The sequence below is a fragment of the Dipodomys spectabilis genome, unplaced genomic scaffold, assembly GCF_019054845.1.
Source record: "Dipodomys spectabilis isolate Male_0828 unplaced genomic scaffold, ASM1905484v1 ptg000113l, whole genome shotgun sequence".
Taxonomy (NCBI): domain Eukaryota; kingdom Metazoa; phylum Chordata; class Mammalia; order Rodentia; family Heteromyidae; genus Dipodomys; species Dipodomys spectabilis.
Genome location: NW_024870790.1, coordinates 1,881,470 through 1,898,922, shown reverse-complemented (window position 1 = coordinate 1,898,922; position 17,453 = coordinate 1,881,470). Strand labels below are relative to the sequence as shown.

The 17,453-nt window shown below is 35.5% G+C and overlaps 1 protein-coding gene and 1 non-coding gene across 2 annotated transcripts in view; one reads left to right on the top strand and one right to left on the bottom strand.

Moving 5' to 3' along the window:
- The window catches only part of Il1rapl2 (interleukin 1 receptor accessory protein like 2), a 1,053,788-nt gene that overhangs the window by 677,419 nt on the left and 358,916 nt on the right, over positions 1–17,453 (bottom strand). The window lies entirely within an intron of this gene.
- Positions 878–1,003, top strand: LOC122114951. The gene has a single exon (XR_006148671.1). It is a non-coding gene; the product is annotated as a U6atac minor spliceosomal RNA (small nuclear RNA).

Below are 17,453 nucleotides of genomic sequence, written 5' to 3'. Positions count from 1 at the left end.
TAAATGACAGGAAAACATGTCCACATAGAGACATGCACATCAGTGTTTTTAATTGCACAAAGTGGAATAACAGTATACAGCCATAAAAGAGAGGAACTGCTAATTCATTGTACAACATGGATGAACATAATTACATTATAAGAGAACAAAATCTTGTCACAAAGAGTGCATTATGGTACAATTTTTCACTAGAAATGTCATTCTTTTTATTTTCATTGTAATTATCAAGGTGATGTACAGAGTGGTTACAGCTACATGATTCAGATAATGTTCTTTTTGAACAATATCACCCTTTCCCTCCCTTGCTCTCTCCTTATGATGCAATTTTAGGAATTGGTCGGAATAACTGAGTGTGGTATCTCACACAATCTCAGCTTCTCAGTTGATGGAAATTGGAAAGATTACATTTGTAGATCACCCTGAGGAAAAATACAAGAACTTATATGAAAAATAACAAAAGGAGACAGTGGGGTGGCTCAAGGGCTCAAGTGATAGAATAACTATGTAGCAAGTGTGAGGCCTTGAGTTCAAAGCTTAGTACTGAAAAACTGTTTTCCAGAATATCTAAATGCATAATCCTAGAGAATAGACAGTGGTTGTTTATGGCTGGTTGTAATAAAAATGAAGTAATGGTAATGGTTGCAAAGCTTGGTAAATTTACCAAAATTACTTGATTTTACAATTAAAATGGAATTTTTATTGTGCATCAAAATCTGATTTTTGAAAGAGAAATGAAAAACCTGGTGTCTGTGGCTCACACCTATAATCTTAGCTAATAAGAAGGCTGAGATCTGAGGATCATAGTTCCAGCCAGCCTGGGCAGAAAAGTCCTCCTGAGACTCTTATCTCCAATTAACCATTCAAAAACCAGAGATGGGTATTGTATGAAAGAAGAGAAGGTTAGCACTCCACTTGGCAAGGATGGAAGAGGCCCTTGGGCCTGACAACATGCATATGGTTAAGGCATTGTCACCTACTTCATGACATCAAACCATTGTTTTTTGCAATAAGTAGTATACGTCTAGGACAAGCAGAAAAGTTCAAAAGCTATGTACATATGACCACATACGGATGATGCTAAGCAAAATGAGCCCTAAGATAGGGACACAAGAGGTTTTATCTTTCTTGCTGTTGTTTTAATGCACTTATAATGTATTGTGTAATTTTTTTTGTTTCTTTTGTATGTTCTTCCCCCCATGGTATAACCCCTGTTTTCACTGAATTTGATTCTAGTGCCCTGCATCTTGTATATATATACATTTTTCTAATTTGGGGAGGAGAAGAGAAATAACAAAATGCTGAAATAAGGATACAGTTGACCCATTGTAACAATGAGATGTACAAGACACTATGTTGAAAACAAACTTTACAGCTTTGGGGAGGGCAGGGGGAGTTGTGGAGGTTTGGAGGGATGGGATGGTAGGGGAAAAACAAAGGAGGGGGTAACAATGCTCTTTAGGAAATGTACTCATTACCTTACTCATGCAATTGTAACCTTTTCAAAATAAAAAATATATATTTAAAAAAACAAGAAAAGCCAGAAATGGAGCTGAGGTTCAAGTGGTAGAGCAATAGCCTTGAGTATCAAAAAGGTTTAAGGCCAATGACAAGGCCCAGAGTTCAAGGCCCCCAAAAAAGAGAAATGAAAAGAAGCAACCTGCAAAGATCAAATGGTACTTTTAAAGACACTTTAATAAAAAGAGAAAGCTAATGAGCAATGATAAAGTTTTAGAACTAAAAAATTGTCATTTTCCATTTATTGAACATATAAATATGCCATTATAAGTTCTTTTTCCTTGAATTTCACAACATCATGAAATTGAATTATTTGCACTAAGTTCACTTAGAATGAAGCAGATACATAGAGGTTAAATAATTTGCCCAATACCACACTAATATTAAAGGGAAGAGCTAGGATTTGGAGTGAAAAAAATTAACTTCTTAACCATATGCTCTAAATTTCAAATAAGCATCTTATTCCTACCTCCATTCAAGATATTTTCTTCAGGTTTCCAATGTTATCATATTCCCATTTTCATTCCCTGGCAATATCTCTCAGCATGAGATTAACTTATTCTCCAGATTCTTTCTACTGCTTATATTCTTTATTATAAAGATAAAAATAAATTGAGAGATTAAAAAAAGTAATCTGAATGCTAGGGTCAAACATTGCTGTGGAAGTAGAAATTATCCAACATCATAATCCTTTGTTAATTCAGTATTTTCTAGTGTTCTAAAATTCTCTAATTAGTTTTGCTCATTCCCTTTTGGCTCACCTGTTTTAAGAAGCAAGTCATGTTGTAAATGACCAACAGCAATCTTTGGTCAGCTTATTTGGCAAAAGCCATGGAAACCTTCATTAAGATGTAAGAATGAGCTGGCAAGGTGGTTCAGTGGTAGAGAGCCTGCCTTGCATTCATGAGGCCATGAGTTTGATTCCTCAGCACCACGTAAGCAGAAAAAGCTGGAAGTGGTGCTGTGGCTCAAGTGGTAGAGGGCTAGCCTTTATCTGAAGAGCTGAGGGACAGTGCCCAGGCCCAGAGTTCAAGCTCCACGACCGGTCCAAAAAAAAAAAAAGATGTAAGAATGGATGAATCAAAGAGGAAACTGCAAAAAATGCCTTTTGCTGAGCATTTCTATCTAAATAAACTTTGCTCTGGAATGCAATTAAGGTAGAGGAAATGACCAATTACCACAGTGACATTCTCTCTGTTCCATTAAACTTTCTAATACAGAGATTAAAAGACTGCAGATAGTTCCTTTATGGCTCTAAATAGCAAACTAAAAAGTCTGCTAAATGGGAAATAAATGAAGATTACAAAGCAATCCTGCCTGAATCATTAGCAGTGGATCACCACTGTAATCTTTGCTACTTGAGGTCAAACGGTCAGATAAGTTGATGTTAGGCAAAATGAACCCCAAGATAAGGACTCAATGGTTTTTCTTTCTTGCTATTGTTTCTACATATTTATAAAATGATTTCTTTGTTGCTTTGTATGTCCCTCCCCCACGATATAACCCCTGCTTTCACTGTATTTGATGTTGGTACAATTTGGGGAGGGGAAGGCAAAAAACAAATTGTTCAAATAGGGATACAGGTGGACCCATTGCAACAATGAGATGTACAAGATGTTATGTCGAAAAACGAACTTTACAACTTTGGTGAGGGGGGGGAGATGGGAAGGGATGGGAAGGGGAAACAAAGGAGGTAACAATGCTTGATAAGAAATGTATTTATTACCTTACTCATGTAATTGTAATCGCTCTGTACGATATTTTCACAATAAAAGAAAAAGAAATAAAAGACACAAAAAGGGGGGAAAAAGATCATGGCTATTGGAAAGGAACTTTACAACTTCCGGCAGGGGTGAGGGGTGGGGAGGAGAGAGGGGGAGGAGTGTGGGAGATGCAGGGAGGAAGGATAGTGGGACAACAACAAGGGAAGGGGTAACAAGGATCGACAAGTGATGTACTCATTGCCTTACTCATGTAACTGTAACCCCTCTGTACATCTTTACAATAAAATAAAATAAATAACAAAACAAAAAAGATCATGGCTAGAGGTCAGCTCATGCAAAAAGGTCAAGAGACCTCATCTCAACTAATAAAGTGCTGGACATGGTAGCAGGCAGCTGTCATCCAAAGTACATGGTTAGTATACATAGGAGGATCAAGGTATAGGCTAGTCTGGGCAAAATTGTGAAAAATAACCACAGTAAAAAGAGCATGGGTCAAAGGGTCAACCAATGCAATAGCGATATTCATAAGACATATATTGGAAATGAACTTTACAACTTGGTGGGGGGGCATTGGGGAGGAGGAAAAGTGGGAAAAAATGAGGCAGGAGGTAACAATGTTAGAAAAGAAATGTACTCATTATCTTATGTATGGAACTGTAACCCCTCTGTACATCACCTTGACAATAAACTTAAATTTAAAAAATAAGGTCTTGGGTGTGGCTTAAATGTATAATATGTGCCAAGTAAGTACAGCCTTTTGTTTCAGCCCACAAATGTTGCTAAAAGCAAAAGAAAACTGTTTCTTAAAACAATGCAGTCTTACAAGGGCCTCATATGTAAAATATATTTAGAACTAAAAAATTAAATGCCCAAAAACAAATGCTTGAAGAAACAACCACACCATTAAGTGGGTAAAAGACTTAAAGAGAAACTTCTCTGAAGAGGAAATAAGAATGGCCAATAGACATGAAGTAATGCTCAACATCCCTGGTAAATGAAATGTAAAGAAATGCAAGTCAAAACAACATTGAGATTCCACCTCACCCCAGTTAGAATGGCTATAATCAAGAAATCTAATAACAATAGATCCTGGAGCCAAAAGGGAACCCTACTGCACTGTTGGAGGGAGTGTAAACTTGTTCAACCACTCTGGAAAGCAGTATGGAGGTTCCTCAAAAGACTCCACATAGAGCTCCCCTATAACCCAGCAATCCTTTTTCTGCATATTTATCCAAATGATCACAAACAAGGCCATACTAAAGCTACCAGCACACCTATGCTTATGGCAGCATTATTCACCATAGCTAAGATATGGAACCAACCCAGGTGCCCTTCAGTAGATGAATGGATCAAGAAAATTATACATATATATATATATATATATATATATATATATAATGGGATTCTATGCTTCCATCAGAAAGAATGATGCCGACCCGTTTGTTAGGAAATGGAAAGACTTGGAAAAAATAATATTCAGTGAAGTAAGCCAGACCCAAAGAAATATAGGTCCCATGATTTCCTTTATTTGCAATAATTAGTATACATCTAGGAGAATCTTATCAGATGAGCAGAAAAGCTCAATAGCTATGTACATATGACAATATAAGATAATGCTAAATGAAATGAACCCCAAGATATGTACACAAGGGTTTTTCTTTGTTGTTGTTGTTTTAAATGTACTATGTGATTTTTTTTTGTTTCTTTCGTATGTTCTTACCCCTGTGGTATATCCCCTGTGGCCCCTGTATTTGATTTTGGTACCCTGCATCTTGTATATACAATTATCTAATTTGGGGATGGGAAGGGGAATAGCAAAATGCTGAAATAAGGACACAGGATGACCCATTGCAACAATGATACTCATAAGACACTATGTTGGAAACTAATTTACAACTTCTGGGTGGGGGAGGGAAGGGATAGTAGGAGAAAAACAAAGGAGGCAGTAACAATGTCCAACAAGAAATGTATTCATTATTTTACTCATATAACTGTAACCCCTCTGTACAGCATCTTTACAATAAAATAAAAAAAATTTAAATGTAAAAGAATGTAGTCTTAGAAGGAGAAAATTGAGGGAAGGGGTAACAAGTTAGTCAAGAAATGTAATCACTACCCTACTTATGTAATTGTAACCACTCTGTACTACACCTTGACAATAAAATTTTAAAATTAAAAAAAATGTACAGCCTTGCTGTGTGCTAGTGGCTAATTCCTGTAAGGCCTAACTACTCAGAAAGCTGAAATCTGAGGGTCAGTGTTCAATGCCAGCCAGAGCAAGAAAGCATGAGACTCCTATCTCCAAGTAAGCATCATAAAAGTCAGAAGTGCAGCTGTGGCTCAAGTGGTAGAACACTAGTCTTGAGCAAAAAAAAGCTCAGGAATAGCTCCCAGGCCCTGTGTTCAAGTCCCAGAACTGGCACAATTTTTTTTCAGGCTGTTATCAATCACCATAACATGCATATAAATAAAACTCTCAAAGTCTATGATAGAATGAGAGTAAAAATTGCACCACAGCAGGTGATAAAACAGGAGGAAATGGATATAACAGTATATTGTTGTTTTGGGGAAAAAATACCTCTATTAGTTCTATGTAAAATTGGCACTTATAGGTTAAAAGGATGTGCCCAGATTTTCAAGGAAGCTTATGAATACACAATTCATCATTCACTCTTGAGACTGACTTGCCCTTATAAATCAACTAAAAACAAAAATAAAACTCTACATAAAAGATGACAAAAATCACTTTGTAAAACAATATGAGGCCCTTACAGAACAAGATGGGGATGAAAATCTTGTATAATCTATAAAGTAAAAATAAACAATTAAAAATAATTTAGATAGTTTCTACAGAGAGTATGGACTTCCAGGCTAAACTTCTTTAGAGTAGTCAATAGAAGTTTCCGTAAGAACATCGTAAGAAACACTCTTATTAAAAGTTCAGTGTTGGAAAGTTACACATAACAAAGAGATAACAGTGGTATATCCTATCTCCATCTCACCACTTGCGTAATTGAAAAAATAATAATTTCAAGTCAAACAAGTCTGATTACTCAAAGTTCTGTCACTCTTGTTTTGAAGCCTTACACAACTTAACTTTATCTCTTTCATACTTGCAACTGATGATATGTCTTTTATTTTGAAAGCCTAGGACAACACCTTCCATTTCATCTGTAATAATGTGCTCCCAGCCTTCATTTTCAAAGTTTTATCAACAAAATCAACATTACTCATTTACATGTATGATATACACTTGCTTTTCAGCCCAACCCATATGAAGTCTAGAATGCATAGTGTAGGCCTCCTTGAATGCTCATTGCTACTTCTCTTTCCTTTACAATATGAGCTCATACATTTCATTCTCACTAAACTTCCACTGATTAGCAATGATTTGATCACTAGTCAGTGTGCAGGGAAATGGGTGGTATATTTAAGATTGACGAGATACAGGAATGAGGGGATTTTTTTCCTGTCAAGGACCATTTAATTATTTGTAATATCATTTGCAGTCCATACAAAATTATTAGTTCAATGCAGAAGGCCTGGGGTAGTCACTGAAAAGTATACAAGAGGCATATGTTTCTCTGTCATGTATCAAACACTTTCAGAGGCTTTATACAACACACAGGCTGATCCTCTTGCATAAGTAGATTAAATAGTAAACTTTGTTAGTCTGGGTTCTAAACAACTTATCCCAAGCCATAGAAATTTAGCCTATTCCTCTTGGAAAGGAACTAATGAGGTCTTTGGTTAACTTGGAAAGTAACTAATGAGGACTTTGATTAACCTCTCTGTATGTTGGCAGAGAAGGAAAAGTTGAACCCAATCTGTTCTTGGTTTAGAGATCCAGATAATCTTTTTTTTTATTTGCCAGTCCTGGGGCTTGAACTCAGGGACTGAGTGCTGTCCCTGGGCCTCTTTATTCTCAAGGCTAATGCTCCGCAACTTGAGCCACAGCACTACTTCCAGCTTTTCTCTGAGTAGTTTATTGGAGATAAGAATCTCAAGGGAGCTTTTCTGCCCAAGCTGGCTTCCAACTGTGATCCTCAGATCTCAGCACCCTGAGTAGCTAGGATTATAGGTGTGAGCCTCCAGCACCTGGCCAGAGATCCAGGTAATCTTATTGTCCAATAATTGATAAACTGATCTGTAATCTAGTGGAATAATGTTTACTGTTAAGAGCATTGAGCAATTACCAGGAATTTACTATTTGATTCTTTAATAGGGCTGAGACTGCAGGGCTAAAGGTCTGTGTCTTCTTTAAAATGTAAGGCCTACATGGTTGTTCTACAACAGTAATAGTCACAAAGGAGGTGATACTACTTTAATTAATAAACTTTACAATGCTGTATCTTACCTAGCCATATACCTGGGTAAAAAGTGAGACCATGTTTGAAAAATAATGAGCAAAACTCAGGGCTGGAGATGTGGCCCAGTGGAGTGAGTGACCAACTGCAGTTTATTTAGTTCAACCCCAATGCTGCCAAAAAAAACCCCCAAAACCCTAAAATGTAAGTTTTAATTCAGTGCTAAACATCCAGTATTAATGTGGCATTCGTTTTAGACACAGACTAAAATTTTCTAGGAGACATTTCCTCTCAGGTTTATGTAAAGGCCCATATGCAGTGAGGCATAAAATACTTTATTCCATGTATCTCATTCTCTTTTCCCCTTCATTCTGCAGTAGTTCTGATCAAAGTTCATCAAGAGCAACATAAATACCCACTAAAAAGGGAAAATAACATTTACTACAGGTTCTCAAAATGAACAGGATTAATCATAGTTGATAATTGCATTTGCAAATGATGATAATACATCATATAATCTCATTAAAGTTTGAAGCACCTTGGCTTTTAGAGAGACAAAACATGGAAAAATTCCACATTAGATAAAGATAAAATTCCATATGTGTCTGTAACCTCAGAATGAATTTCCTTTAGTTGTCTTGTCTCTTAACTATTCAGAATGAGACTAAAATTTCACAGAGAGGAGAATCAGAAATCATTGTCTGGAGATTCTGTTTCTCTACCAAAACTCTGCTCATTACCTAAAGGTAATAATATTGTAATCTTTGATATTTGAGAGAAATTAAATGCAAACTTGGTCTACAGAGCCTAATCTTGAGAAAGCCAAAAGTTCTCTACCTTATTCAAATTAATGTAGTTTTAATAAAGCTTGGTAACAAAACTGAGATCATTAGATGTTGACTGTGTTTTTAGAGTTCAAAGTATTTTAGTGGAACTAGGTATTATACAGCAAACTAGAATGGTGTAACAGTAGGTCTAGAACATAAGCAACAAAAGAAAATGGAACATACAAAAAAGAGAAACATAGAAGAATTTAAGGTAAAAATTAGCGAAGTATAACCCCTAATATGATAGAACAGTGCTTCACATGCATTACAGCACATAAAATATCAGGAAGATTGTATTCATATTCACATTGTGTTTGAGAAAGTCTGTGCTGGAGCCTGTGATTCTTGTTTATAATCTCCCAGGAGTTTCTATTGTTTGTCAAATGGACCACAGACATAAACACGTTTATAGACAGCTAAGTTTTAAAAACTTTATTAGTTTGCATTAGTTGCATAAAAATGGGCTTAATTGTGATGTTTCTCATACAGGCGTATAACATACTTTGTGGAGTAATCTCAAGTGTTATCTATGTTGGCTATTTCAGACTGACATCATTGAAACTCATTCATCACTATCCTGTGTGAGGTAGTGTACAAGGACACAAAAGGCAAAACCTCTCTCCCTCTTTTTATTTAGTTTCTAACATATACGGACAGTCAGAGTTGGAAGCAGATTTTCCTGATAAGATTGAAATAATTATGTTCAGATCTGTCTGTATACCTTCTTTGAACATGATATTGAAATAATTTCTGAGAAGTATCCAGAGAAGGTATATCAACCAAGGGAATAGAAGGTAAAGGGAGTGAAATACATGCATGGATATCTGACTTAATTTAGCATTCTGGAGGTATTTCACAGGTAAAATTTTTCCATTAACATTAAATAAAGCAGTTTTCTTCTCCTGCCTCATTCAGAGACAACAGCGTTTTAACCTTGAACAAAATGTGTAAATTGAATTAGTAATATCATCTCACATTCTGTAGATGAAATCTTACAATATGTAAAAGACAGGTATAGTGTATACCTTTTTAAGACAAATTTCATTAATCACTGGGAATAGAGGTACCACAAGATCCATATTAACTGGGTGGAAATAAGATTTAGGGTCTCCTCAGAAGTTTCATCCTTCAGTACACTTTTAGCATTTCATGCAAATATGAATTGATACAAATAATTGCATACCTGGACTTTGAGTGGTACATGATCTTCAAAATTTTTCACTTTAGCATCATTTTCAATGTTAAATATGGGTACAATTTCAACAAAAATGAAATTATATAACTGATTTCTCTAAGAGCTATTCATCAATTTTACCACAAATTCAACCTATTATAACCTAAGAATGAAGTTATTTTCATGTTAAAGACATTAGTCATTACTAATATGACTTTGAAATACAGCTACCAGCTTTGACCTCCCCTCCTCCACTATTTTACATAATATTCCACCCACCTTTCAAGCTTCTTATCCAAGTCATTCATCATTTGAAATCCATATATCTCTCCTTTTCTATTACGTGGAGTATGAAAACCACTTTACCAGTAGAGAGATATGAAAGCAAGATAGCAAGACATTCAACTGGAATAGTAAATGGTTGCCTTTCTTTGGTAGATCATCTAGAACACATACAGGCAATGTAATGAAGTACAAAGAATTGTTCCTTCTTCCATCCTTGCCAAGAGACTGAGTTATAGATCAGCAATGCCAATAGAAATAGAAACCTACACCAGGAAAGTTGAAACATGGGGAAGGAAATTATGGAACAGTATACAGAGAATAAAATAATCTTTCTTTAAATTTTTGATGTGTATGTGTGTGAGAGAGAGCAAGACTGAGACAGAAAGAGGGAGAGAGACTGAGACAGAGACATGGATAAAACATAACCTAAACATGTGAAAAATTGCTGAACACTGAAAGCCCAAGAGTGTAGGAGTACTGGTGGGGAGTCCTAGTATGGCAGAAGGTGAATGGCTAAACAAGTAAACATAAGATAAGAAACCAAGGGTGTTCTCACATTGTAGCAACGCAGTGTCATAGTAATTAATCTCATCCCACAACAGGAAGAAGTCACTCATCCCATGACAACCCATTAGTTCTTCAGTGGCATTATATTTTCAGTGACCTAATTACCTTCAAATGCTCCAATGCTTTACAACCATCACAGGGGCAATCAAATTTTGATATGAGCTTTGAAGGACACAAATCATAGCATAATATGAAAGCAAATTCTTAAATGTAAAATCCTAAACATTTAGTATTTTAAGAAGTATATGGAACTAGAATGAAATTCAGAATCTACATTTTGGGTGATAATTAAATATTCAAACTTTTATCCAAATTACTGTCAATTCTTGGATGACTCATTAATTTTAGAGTTCATCTCAGATTTCACTCTCATTTTTTACTGGACACCTAAAGTAATGCACAGTAATAGAAATTAAGTAATATGTTCGATGTGGATTTAAAACAGATGTGCATTCTATATTAAGGAGACACTGAAAGAGTACAAATAATTTAACTATATTGTGGATGATTTTCCTGTTCAACGCTGATATAACTACAATGGCAAAAAGGCATTTAGAAATTCTACAGATCATATCTCCTCCATTCTTACTAATATTTTACATGATGAATCTATTTCTGTTTTGATTTTTGTTTTTCTTTTGCTTTTTCCAGTCCTGGGGCTTGAAGATAGGGCCTAGGAGCTGTCCCTGAACAATTTTGTTCAAGGCTAGCACTCTACCACTTGAGACACAGCTCCACTTCTGTTTTTTGGTTGGTGGTGGTTAATTGGAGATAATTATCTCACAGACTTTCCTGCCCAGGTTGGCTTCAAACTTTGATCTTCAGATCTCATCCTCCTGAATACCTAGGATTACAGGTGTGAGCCACCAGGACACAACAATGTATTTCTTTACTGATTACAATAATGACTTAAAATTAGTGTTATGTAAAACCTTAGAAATTTTACATAGGATCTCAAGTACTATAAATGATAGATAGGGTGTTTAAAGAACATTACCCTGAACTTGTCAGGGTTCTGTAACAATATAAAACAAAGTTTTCTTTAATGTTTTTCTTCCCCTAGAATACTTTTAAAAGGACATCATTCATAGAATCTTAAAATATGAAAAGGGAAGTATTATATAAACAATACAAATGTCACCATTATAAACATAAGGTTTACAATTTTCTTTCCCAGAGAGTTTTTAGACCATCATTTACAAAATTTAAAACATTCAAATTTTGGGACTTCCCAAATGATTCTAAGACCTTCTTCTGAGACTTCCTTATATGTAAGGCACAACTTCTGTATCACAAAAGGTATTATTTAAGTGGAGTTTGTGTCTGCCTAGCATTGAGAAAAGCAAAAATTGTGAAATGGATGGACTTTCAGTGTATCTTATATATGTTAGTTCTTCTTTTCATTCTCTTCTTTTGTCAGGCTTATCTTTATTTTACACTCAAATTTGTTCTGTGATATTTTCCTGTCTCCCTGTAAACTTAATGTTTTATTCCTTGAAAAGATCTCCCTTTGTCCTGCCATGCTTTTTTGCATATAGCACGCCTGACATAGAAGGTCTCTTTAGTTCCTATTATTTTTATTGGTAGATGACAGGCAGAAACCTCAGGACCCTATTGAAGGAACTTTAATGCTTTGCATTTCTATTCTGTGCTGTTTCCTGCTTGCAGTCATTCAATTTCACACAGCTCTTACTGCAATCTTCCCAAATTCGTTCTGCAGAAACTCATCACTTTTATTTTTACCCCCTTTGCTTTTACTTTGGTCCCAATTACCAACCTAACTAGATTCTGATTTCTGTTCACTTCAGGAATCCCCTTACTTTCACATCATCTTTCAGTCCTTTCATATGCAAACCTGAGCTTATGAATTGCTTCTGTTCTCTCCCCTGAGTTTACCTACTGTGTAATAAGAAAGCCCTTTACAGTGTCCTTGTTACATTGCTGGGTGTATTTTATTAATATCTCATGGTTAGAACTGTAGTCACCAAACTTCGTTTTGACAGATGCCTAGTTGACCTGCTAAGTTCTTTCTACTCAGAATCAACATTTGTCAAATGCATTTGTTTTTAGGTCATAATTATTCTTGAGTCTGTTTAATTTAAGCATTAAACCATTTCATCATCTTCTGGTTAAAATGGTTTACATAGAAAGCTTCAGATAGAGACAGGACAGACACACTGTAATAAATGAAACATGTTGAGACTCATAAAGGCCACTTTCCTTGTAGATAATCATATTGATTAACTATGTCAAACAAAAAAACTATGCATAGAGTCGAGCTGAAAAGGACTGCCCAGAATTCTAGAATCTAGATATATTCACCTGAGTGGTACAGACATTCTTCTTAGATTACAGTGGAAGGCAGTGTTAAGAAGTCAAGTCACAAAGGCAGTTGACTTCAAGAAGATTCAGTGTTCAGTAACATCACAGGACATCTCTAAAGGTGGTTATGGCCAATTGTTAGTGCTAACCTTGCAGCAGCAGATTAATTGGCATTGTTGAGTGCGGGGTAAAGGAGAGAAAAAGTATAAAAGAAATGGGAACCTAGTTACTTTTTTTTTTTTTCCTTGCCAGTCATGCAGCCTGAACTCTGGGCCTGGTCGCTGTCCCTCAGCTCTTCAGCTCAAGGCTAGTGCTCTAATACTTGAGCCACAGTACCACTTCCTGCTTTTTTTTGCTTATGTGGTGCTGAGGAATCAAACCCAGGGCCTCATGCATGCAAGGCAAGCACTCTACCACTGAGCCACCTTCCCAACCCCGTTACTTCTGTTTTGATACAGGCAAGGATTTGGTCATGAGGACAAAGCAAGAGGCTGAAGGCAACACTAACTTTCTGTTTCCTCTGTTTAAGGACCATGTTCATATTTACTGGAACAATGTCCTTTCTATGTGGGCTGAACGCAGAGAGAGGGGGCAGATCAGGCTTCTCATTACAGCTGGAGTTCAATACTGTAAGATTCTTGTGGTTAATAACTATAATTTAGTTTTAATCAGCATGTAGTTCAATGGACCTTGTATAACACCTTGGGACTAGATTGACTGATGTCAGTAATAGGCTCATTTTTCATATAATATTCAATATTTAGAATATTTAAAAATGTAAGAGGTAGACCTGCTTGACAGGATTTCAAAAAGTTTCTTAATTCAAATTTAGGGGTTTTTTTTGTATGTCAATCAATATAGCTATTGATTACATGAGAATGTTTCTTTAGAAAAGACACAGGGTCACTAGGGAAATCATCATTAATAGTTTTTGAACAGTGAGACTGGAGTCTAATGATGGTATGATGAATACTTATAGAATACTACAGGTAAGATCAATATTTCCTTAGAAGTCAAGCAAACCCCAAACCCACAGAGTTATCTTCAGTTTATGCCTACCTTTATGTTGTCCCATTTTCAGTTGTGTCACTAATAACCAATTGAAACAAATCTATAAGTACCAATGTGAAATTGATTCCTAATTGCAATTATATATGAGTGATATATACACTTCCTCTGGAGTTTGGTCTAGTTTAAGAAAATAACGTGCCAAAAGGAACTTTGAATAAGTATTAATAAAAGTATTGCTTAGAAAGCATATTCCAAAATTAAAATCTATTCAAATTCAGAAGTAAATTAAGAAAGCAAAAGTTGAGGAGAGATAGAAGAGCTAACAGAAGCAGAGATACTCAAAAGATTAAGACACAATGACCTTAACATACCACTTTGGGACATGGTGTAAAGGACTATAAATTGATATATCAAAAAATACCTGCACACAGATGCTTGCTGCCTCTCTGTTCACAATAGCCATATGGCGGAATAAATCAAAGTGACCAACAATAGATAGGTGGATAAAGAAAATAAGGAAAATTATATATACCATGGAATGGTACCTAGTAATAAAGTGTCATTTATATGCTGGAACAACATCATGTTGCATAAGATAGGCCAAGCTGAAAAACCCAAAGTGTTATGTGTAAAGGAAAGAAATGGTGTGAATGGGAGAGGTAATTAAAATGATGAAATGTAAGACTAAGTGTTAAAAGATGAAGTAGGACGTTGGAAATACCAAGTATGCAATTAAATGTTTGCTTTATAAATATGGGGGATGGAATTTATTAGAATATATTAGAACTAAAGCAATCTTGGGCTAAACTTTGGTCCATACTCTGTTTGTCACACAATATGTGTACCACTGTGTAGAGAAACATAGGATACCTGAAAAGAATCATATACATTTCTGTTGTAATAGACTTGTACACTAAAACCAATGCTTAACAGACCAGAAAAAGTTAGCATAATGTAACATAAAGTAATCAAATATTTTCTGTGACCTAAACTATGCAAATTAATCCCTTCTGTAAATTCTATATATTACTGGAGAAAACCACAAAATTGTCCAGATCAGTCTCAGATTAAATGTGAAGCTATGAATCTAAAATGCCACAAAACATTGCCTGAGGATGTCCCTACACCCTCGTATGTTTATTTTTTCACTTTGAAAAAAATAGTTCACACTTTCCCTTATTTCAAACCAGCTGTAATAGCTCATTTGTCTGCTCTTTTCCTCTCTTCCTCAACCCATTCTCCCCCACTTCATATACACATAAACTGTTGCCACATTTTTTGCCTTCTACTGCTGCAATGAGTAATGTATGCACATTCCAGTTGAAGAACTTTATTGAGATTTCTGAAGACATTACTGCTGCAGCTTTCCTTTTGCTCTTTTGGGTAATCCTATCCCTCTATGGAAAACTTCCATCTGATAGCTCCTATTTTGATAAAACACATCCAAAATAATTTCTCTTTATTGCTATAACTTTCTTTAGCTAATCTCTCATTCTTTTTTTCTGAAAGCAAATCTTCTTCAGAGTTATGATATTCACCATCTCTCCATTTTTGCAAGACGATCTCCTTTTTCTTACTACAGTAGGCTTCTGCTGCCACCATTGAAATAAGACCAATAATCTCTACGTTTCTGTAGTAGTCAGACCTTTTGTCTGACTATGAACAAGTTCAGGGAAAAGGATTTATTTTGCTCATAGTTTCAGCTCACATTCCATAGCTTTGTTGATTCTGGGTTTCTGGTGAGGAAAAACACCACAACCACAGAGGCTACTTACCTCATGGCTGACAGGAATCAGAGAGAAAAGAAAGGACATGGCTGAACAGGTATAACCTTCAAAGGCATACTCCACTCTCCTACTTCTTCCAAATAGACCCTACCATCTCCCCAGATAGCACTGCCAGCTAAGGAACAAGCATTTAGCTCATTAACTTATAGGAGCCATCATATAGCTCATTAACTTATAGGAGCCATTTTATATATAAACTATAATACTTGCTGTATAGAATGTTCTTTCTCTAATTTGCTCTTCCTTGATTTCTGAAAAGCATAACTTAGTTGACTAGTCTCTTCTTACAGTAACACATTCTACATTTAACTTCTGTATTATCTATTCCTTTTTTACTCATAACTCACCAGATAATCCTTCTTTATCTTATTTGGTGGAGTCTCCTTTTGAGTTCCAGTTCTTTATGGTGACATTACCTAGCCTCTGTCTTTGGCCTCTTCTTTCTTCTATCAACTATTACTGTGTGACAGACTATCCCCAAAGATGGTATTTAAACCTATACAATTATGAATCTTTTTTGAACTCAGGATAATGCAATCATTTGGCTTGCTTGCTCTACTCTGCTCTACCACCTGAGTCATGCTTTCAGACAAGGTTTTTGCTGGTGATTTTGGAGACAGTTACTCAGATTTCTCTTCCTGGGCTGGCTTCAAAAGGAATTCCTTCAGATCTCAGTCTTCTGAATAGCTAGGATTACAGGCATGTGTTACTAATGCTGCACAGTAATTTCTTTTTTATTATCATTTTTAATTCTTCAAGTAATGATACAAAGGGGTTTTAGTTCAACATGTCTGTTTATGAATACAGTGCATCTTGATCCATGTTATTTCTTTCATCATTCTCCCCAATCTCTCCCAACCCTACTTATCCCTTCAATTTTCTTACTTGCATTCTTACATATATACACTGAATATTATGGCTGTTTTTTTCCACCCAGTTCCACATCATTTATCTTTTTAATTTTGGGGGCTGGACTTAAGGTTTCAATTCAGGGTCTCAGTTTTGCTTGGCTTGCTTGCTTGGCTGGCAATTGACCTCTTGAGTCATGCCTCCAGCCCTGACTTTATATATCATTGTAACATCTTCCCCAAATTTCATCTTAAGTTGAATTGCCCACATGACACATTTGTTAGGATATTTAGCAAGTATCTTACATTATAGACCTCTAATGCAAAATGCTTGACTTCCATCCTCAATTTCTATGTCTTTCTATGTCATTAAATACTAAATTTATACATAGTTGTACTACCATTATTCTAGTCAAAACTACCACTATAAATTTCTAACTATTGTGTGAACCTCTTAAATATTTAAGTGTTACCTTCTTCAAATTCTTTCTCCAAACAATAACACATTGAAAAGAACTAATCTCATATCACATTCTTGCTTAAAATCTTCCAAAGAAATGTTGTCCAGTTGAAATATAATGTGAGACACAAATGTGAGTCAAGTACATATATTTTCTCACAGTCATATCACTAACAATATAGAGAAATGGGTAAAACAAACATTTAGTTTAACCCAATATTCCACAAAATGTTATCATTACAATATTTAGCTTTCATAAACTTATCAGTGAAACATTTTACATGCTACTTTCATAGTAAGTCTTGGTATATTTCATTTTGGAACACCTACATTAGAAGTGTTTAATAGGCACATGTGAACAGTTGTTTTCATATTAGTGAATTTCTAGATAATTCTCTTCATATAGTATAAAAATTTATTAATTCACAAAATTACATATGAACCAATTCCTGTCTACCCCATATCCTTCTATTCTCTCCTGTTGCCCACTATCACTCATTTACGGAGGCTTATCTGACCCTAAGCTCGTGAAGTTGTTTTTTCCCCTGTCTTAGGTCTTTTGTCTTTACTGATACCTCTTCCTGGGATGGTCTTTCTCCATAACTTACTTGTCTGTTTGTAATTCA